Here is a 7173-nt window from a genome sequence, read left to right as displayed (position 1 = left end):
AGGAAAGCTTAGTTCAAATCGGGAAGTAGTTAAATTGTACTCTGTGATTATTGATATAATATCAGCGCTGGCAAGAACGAAGACATTAGGAAAAGAAAATGGAAAGAGTAAATCGTCAAATGGTCAACTTTCTCGAATAGAAAGGTGGATGATAGATCAAAGGGATATCAAACTGTAAAGTCGACTACAAAATGACAACATAATTCTAAAATGACACACTGAAAAAAAGGGAATTCAAATGCTGTTCCGATTAAACCACCAAATCCTCCTTTCTGTTGTTTTTGGCCATCATTAATAACATTAGTTTGGATAAATTAAAGCTTATTTTTAGTAATTTCCTTTCTTTGGAATGTTTATCTTTGAAAACTCAAATATCATTAGCACATGGTCATTTACCCCCAAGTTTCTCAAAATACAAATACCATTTATAAAATTGAGAATGGAAACGGAAAATATTTCAAATAGAAAATAATCCGACCAAAGAGCAAACAACCAAAGGCAACCGATGGGTATTCATCATAGCGAGAAAATAATACGACCCGGAGGCGGGCTTTAGCTGACCCCAAAACTCAAATGTGATTTAGTTCAGCGAAATGGACGTTACACTTAACTCCGTAACATATACAAGTAATTGAACAAAAAAAAACAAAAAAAAAAACATACAAGATTAACAATGTCTTCTTGCTCATGACTTGGGACAGGCGCAAAAGTGGGGCGGGACTAAACATTTTTCGTGAGATTTCAACCCTCCCCTGTACGTCTAGGCAATATAGAATAATCAAACACACAGCAATATGCATAGTAAAATTCAGTTGAAAAGAAGTCCGAGTATTATGTCAAACTATGTAGCAGTATGATAATACATTATCAGGGGACTACTTACATTCTTCGTCAAATAAAATTAGGCATAAACCCTCCCGTTAGTAATTTAGTATCATACAATCATAAAATACATAAGAAAAATATAACCCGTGTCATGCCAACCACTGATTTAAGAATAAAAGTGTTTATTACGGATGCAAAGACCATATGAGTTGTTTATTTAAAAAGATCCCTCTTTAATGACTTGACAAAAGTTTCGTAACTGTATCCCTTCTAAAAAATTTTGTTTAAAGGTTTGGTTTGCTTTTGAGGTTAATGACGACATGTTTGTGCTGTGTATAGAATATTACCATAAAAGATTGGATGTGAAATACCATTACCATAGGTCTATAAATAGCTACTTTATTTAGTGTTGGTGTAATCAAAAGATAACGCAGTTCATTTTCTACTGATCACTAGAAAAGTTCTATGACACGCATTCACATATTTCTGTTTATTTTTTTGTATTTATATTTTTTGAGGTACTGGAAAAGAATATGGTCTATCTTTATTTCAATTATCTCAAAGTGTGTCTTTTTTAGCTTCGCTTTTGTTCCTCAACAGATCAAGGTAAACATTGGAGGCAGATTTAAAACAAGAAATCAAATCGACATATTTTGACACGGAAATCTATCAATTAAGGAATCTCGACATTGTTTGTGGCTGGTTTTTTTTTTACTCATAAGAATATATTGTTGGCATTATATTATTATGTTTAATGTATGCGACATGGATAGACTCAGAGCAACCTAGAGTGGGCGTAAGGTTGTAGAATTGCTTTGTTTATAATCTCTATTTTGATTCATTGGTGTCGTCTTATTACTGAATTTTTAAAATTAAGTTTTCCAAACACTAGTATAGCAGGGGCTGCTTAACCTTCACAGGTATCATCTCACTTTGTTTTCTTTTCAGGTAACATACCGTTTTGAAAACCTGTATAATCCTGTTGCCTTTAGATACTCCTATAATTGTTTTGGTTAAATTATCAAAGGTTTCAAAATAAGTTTATGTCTCAATCTTTTTATGCAAATATTTTGATGTAAAGTTCGTGTGTTTACCTCTAGTTTATACTTTTGTTTTACTTGTCGATATGCGCATCAAGTGCTGTGATATGGCGCCGTTAATATTATTGATAGTTTGTTAATTGAATGATCATGATATATTAAAAAAATATTGCATACGATCTGTATAAAATTTGTAAATATAATGAAATAGTTAATGTTTATGATTTTAATACTTTGAAACGACGATTCTCAAGGGTATTATGATTGATCACATCTTTGGTAACACGAAGCAGTGCGAAACAATCAATCTTACACTTCCCAATGTTTATGACAGAAACAGCTAACTGGTAAACCAGAATGAAAATAAAGCTTCAATCCCTGAGGTATATTGACAAATTATTGCATTGTTACATTCTCTTTTCAATGATCTATAAATAGCAAGAAAAGCGATAATTGTGCATTTAAGAGAAAAGCAATCATTGACTAAATCTCACATTAGTTATTCCATTCAGAGTCCATTTGTCAAAGGATGTCATCATTTTAAGAACATTCTTCGTCATATGAATATATACCAGAACGTTGAAAACAACTTTTGTATATTGTATGCGTCCAAAGCCTTCTTCCAGATTTACCTTAATCAGCAAAGTAGATATTCGAAAGCCTAGGATGCATAGTATAAGAAGTAATATAACAAATATACTGAACGCAACGGAAAATTCAAAACAGAAAGTCATTTATAAATTCAAATGGCAAAAACAAGTTCAAACAAATTAAACGAATGGTAAACAACTGAAGAACCGAAACACTTGAAATGCTATTTACCATGATATGTGTTAAGTGGCAGGTCCCATTCCACCTTAATGTATTTTAAACCCAGATGAGTTTCAACAATATATTTCAAAATGTATTAAAATTTACGGCATTACAGCATCACACATAACCGTGTGTAAAGTTTCAAGTTGTAACAATAATTTGCTAATATTTCTGAAAATTACGTCAATTTAAATGCTTAAAATTGGATCGAAAAAACAATTTAGAACATTTGTATTTTTTTCTGAAGTGAAGAAATCAAACGTCTTTCAGATACAAAGTAGTAATTTCAGATATTCCCGGGAACTAAAACATGTAAAATGAACCATATTGGACGAAATTGATAATCAACAACAAGCATATTTAATGTTGTACTTGATAACTCTCTTTCTTTTTCTTTGTCGATGTAACATTCTACAATTGCTTCATTGTCACATTAGTACAATGCGATGTATCAATTTTGACTTACCTTCAGGCAACAGCTCTCATCTTTTTACGTAGATCTGACTTGATCATATATCCATATGATCATCGATTGTGTCCGTATTGTCATGATTCACATGATAAAGTGTTGCTTACCAGGAAGCTATTAAATAAAGAGTTCCAAATGGGGAAGTTAAAAAATCCCTTCGAAAATTTTATTGACGTGAATGGTCAAGAGTTGATTGATTGACCGTTATAGCTAGAATATCTTTTTTAAAGAAGGCAACGGATATGTTTCTATCGTCGTAATCGAAATCACGTCTTCCATTGCTTGTTATTTGATCTACCCAAGTAAAGTTATCCCAGGGTTTGTTTTTACATGAGTAACACGACGGGTGTCACATGTGGAGCATGAACTCCTTACACTTCAGAAGCATTTGAGATTGGGTTTGGGTCGGTTTTACTCAGTCTTTAGTTTTCTGTGTTTTGTATACTGTCGTTTTTATTTTGGTCTTTTTCGACTGTTTGTCATGTCCTTGTCATTTTATTTTCGACACATGAATATAAAAGTCTCGTTTGTATCTTTTGCTTTTCTTTTATCCCTACTGTGATTCTATTCAATACGAAATCAAATCTTGCGTTTTATTATTTTCCCTTTCCCTGATATGTTCGATTTTTTTAACTCGTTGAAACCAAACTTTGTTAATCCCATCAATCAAATCAGACCTTGGCTAATTCATAATTTTAAGATGGTGTGCATATCGTATGTGACTTATTGTTTCAGATTGTGGCGTGAAGCAATAACATTGTTTAATTTGTTTGTTTGTAACAACTTCCATTACTAATTAGTCTTATATTATTAGAAGACAGCTTTTGTTTCTTTTTATGCTCATGTTATATCCAATCGATTGAGTCCTGTCATAAAAAGGTAATCAGTCAAGACTAACCTCATCTATTTTAGGAACTTCATCACGCATCAAGCATATTTTGTGGTCGTGTTCAAGAGTTACTTCCTTTCTTAGATTGTCTTTTTAATGAACGAATACATCTATTTATTTGCAACAATTGTTGGCTTTAGAATTAAGAAAGTGTGGATATTTGAGACATCGACTAAACATAACGACACAACAGATAAAAAATATAGTTCTATGAACATCAGCCTCACTTGAACTTTTGTGAATAGTTGTCTCATTGACAATCATATCACATCTTCTACTGTTGGGAAACATTGTACATGCTCAATTTTATAATGCCCAACCATAAAGTTTACTTGATATTATTTACGCTTTATATATGAGGATTTAAGATTTCGTTGTCCAAGATTACATTTTTTCATCTTTTTTACTTTAAGTTATCTGTTCGTCTTTTATAGGTGTATCAGATGTGTAATGTGTACCTCGCTTTGATAAAATTGAGATGGAAAAAGAAGAATGTGCCAAAGAGACATCATCCAGACGAAAGGACAGAAAACAGCCGAAGGCCAGCAATGGTTGTTTTTTTCCAACTAAGGCATATCGGTCATCTTTATTGAAAATTTTATTTTCTTCGATTTAATAACAGTATAGTCATCGTTAACTTCAGTTGCATGCTATAATACGATCTAGAATTTTTATAAAAGATTATATCATTTTGTATTTTTACAACATGTGATGGCTTTGAGCTTTTGATTTTGACATCCGATAGGGAACCTTCCTTTTCGAATTTTCGAATTTTCTTTAGAAATCTGTACCGGATTGAAAAAAAAATTCAAAGGAGGAAGTCAATAAAAACTGATAAAAACATCTTAATCGATGCAAATGTGATCTGTATTCCCCAAAAAACTTGTATAAAACCATTCAAATGGGAAAACCAACGGTCTAATCTACATGTATATAAAAAACGAGAAACGAGAAACACGTATGAACCATATGAACAAACGTCTGTATAGTTTGTACACCATAACACAAGATAACACATGACATAAGAATCTTATTAGCAAGGCTATGAAGAATATCAATACTAAAATGTATTGTTATGTTTATCATTCACCTCATGTTCTTCTTTTCTATAAGAAATTCTCATTCAACCAAATCTAAAGAAACGTTCTAGAGTATTTAGCAAAATGGGTCATCCAAGGCACACGTATTATGTATTATATTTAGAGTATGTTACTATAGAACTGGATGCTATATGTATTGTATTGTAAAATAATAAACCAAACAGTTTATTTTTACCAGCATAATATAGTTTTTAGTTAAATCTCTGAAATATAAAAAGTTACCATTACCTTTGATATAGTATGCTAATGTATTTGTATATGGTAAACAAAAACTGATAAGCATTTATATTCTTTATTATTGCAAATGAATATATATATAAAACGTAAGCGGAAGTAAGCAATGAATTCATGATATTACACAACTTTGTCTTTTAACAAGAGATTGCGATGATAATGAAACTGGCATAGACATCCGTCTCCGTATTAAATCCGGACTTAATGAATTAGAAAATTTAGACAGCCGTAACAGTTCTTGAAAAATTCCTACAATGTTCGTATTTTCCTTAGCTGAAGCCTGTACAAAGCCTAATTCCCAGTCTACACAAGCTATTGATTCAATTGTTTCTGTGTCCATTGTCGGCACATCATTGTTTATATCAGCTTTATTTCCCACTATAACTATGGGCACTTTACCACGCTGAGATATAATTTCTTCTCGTAGTTTTTGTACCTCATCAAACGAAGTCATGTCCGTTACTGAATACACTAAAACAAATGCATCACTGGTCGTTATCGCTAACTTTCTCATGGCGGGAAATTCCCTATGTCCAGCAGTATCCAGAATATCTAGTGTCAGTTTAATACCACCGATGTTATACTGTCCTCGGTGTAATTCCTCTACTGTCTCTTTATATTCACTATTAAACCTTTCGTATAAAAACTGTGATATGATGGATGATTTACCCACACCAGCACCTCCGAGTACAACTATTCTATAATGTACCTCATTCGATGCTGCTCCCTGACTGCCCGATCTCTGACGAGTGGACGCCATGTCTGAAAGAAAACAAAGAAACTTGTTTGAAAAAACTGAACCCATTCAAAACCATGGAACGAAGTATGAATAGATACATGGTAAATAGATTCTTATTAGTTTAAACATTAAAGAGCTGAAAACAGTACTAATGATTTTTTTGTACTTTCTTTATTTGTATACTATAATAAGTATGCTGTTATGCAGGCATTAAAATCCTCATTTGTACATAATCCATGTATTCTCTAGATAGGATTGGCACAATTATATGATAAAAAAGTAAAACAACAAAATTGCCGATCTGAGTCAAGGGAAATTCAAAATAGAAAGTTCCCTTTCAAATGGCAAAGTTAAAAGCTCAAATACATAAAAAAAAAGGGGGAAAACAACTGAAATATTACTGACCTGGTTCATGCATTTCCTTATGTAGAATATGGGGGATTATACCTGGTTTTATAGCTAGCTGAATCAATCAATTACCTGCTATAATAATGGTGGTAAGAGTCGTATTTAATTCTTGATATGAAAAAGCTGGTTTTGAGGTATTTTTTATTTGAATAAGTTATTTTATTAATATGACATGAAACATTCTGTAACATACAAAACAAAATTAGCTTACCTTTAGTCAAAGCTCCAGAATCAGTGGCTTAGTAGTGAGAAGTATAATAGTTCTACTGGAAATTATCTTATATATAATCATGTAAATCAATAATTTTATTAACGAGAATAACCACATCCCTTTCATCGCCTATTGGATAAGGACAATACATTATAAAATACGTATACAACAAAGCGAAAGGGAGGTCAAATTAAACTCTTTTCATAACCAATTTGCTGCTATTTCTTCTTAATACTATATATAATTTTATTGAATAACTATTCAAAATCCATAGAACTAAAATTCATTTCTATTCTTATCATACTATATGCCTTTATACGTTATTCTTTGCAGGCTATTTATGGCTGATGATATCAAGCCTTGTTAAACACAACATTGTTGTATATACTGAATTAGGAAATATAAGTACTTTTGTCCAGTGCAATTAAGAAACAAAACAATATTG

At 31.8% G+C, this 7173-nt stretch overlaps 1 pseudogene; it reads right to left on the bottom strand.

Annotated features, from left to right (window-relative positions):
• Window positions 1-5414: 5414 nt before the first annotated feature.
• Window positions 5415-6755, bottom strand: LOC143047075 (GTP-binding protein Rhes pseudogene; annotated as a pseudogene).
• Window positions 6756-7173: the final 418 nt, after the last annotated feature.

The sequence above is a fragment of the Mytilus galloprovincialis genome, chromosome 9 (assembly GCF_965363235.1).
Source record: "Mytilus galloprovincialis chromosome 9, xbMytGall1.hap1.1, whole genome shotgun sequence".
Classification (NCBI taxonomy): Eukaryota; Metazoa; Mollusca; class Bivalvia; order Mytilida; family Mytilidae; genus Mytilus; species Mytilus galloprovincialis.
This window is presented reverse-complemented; position numbering and strand designations above follow the sequence as displayed.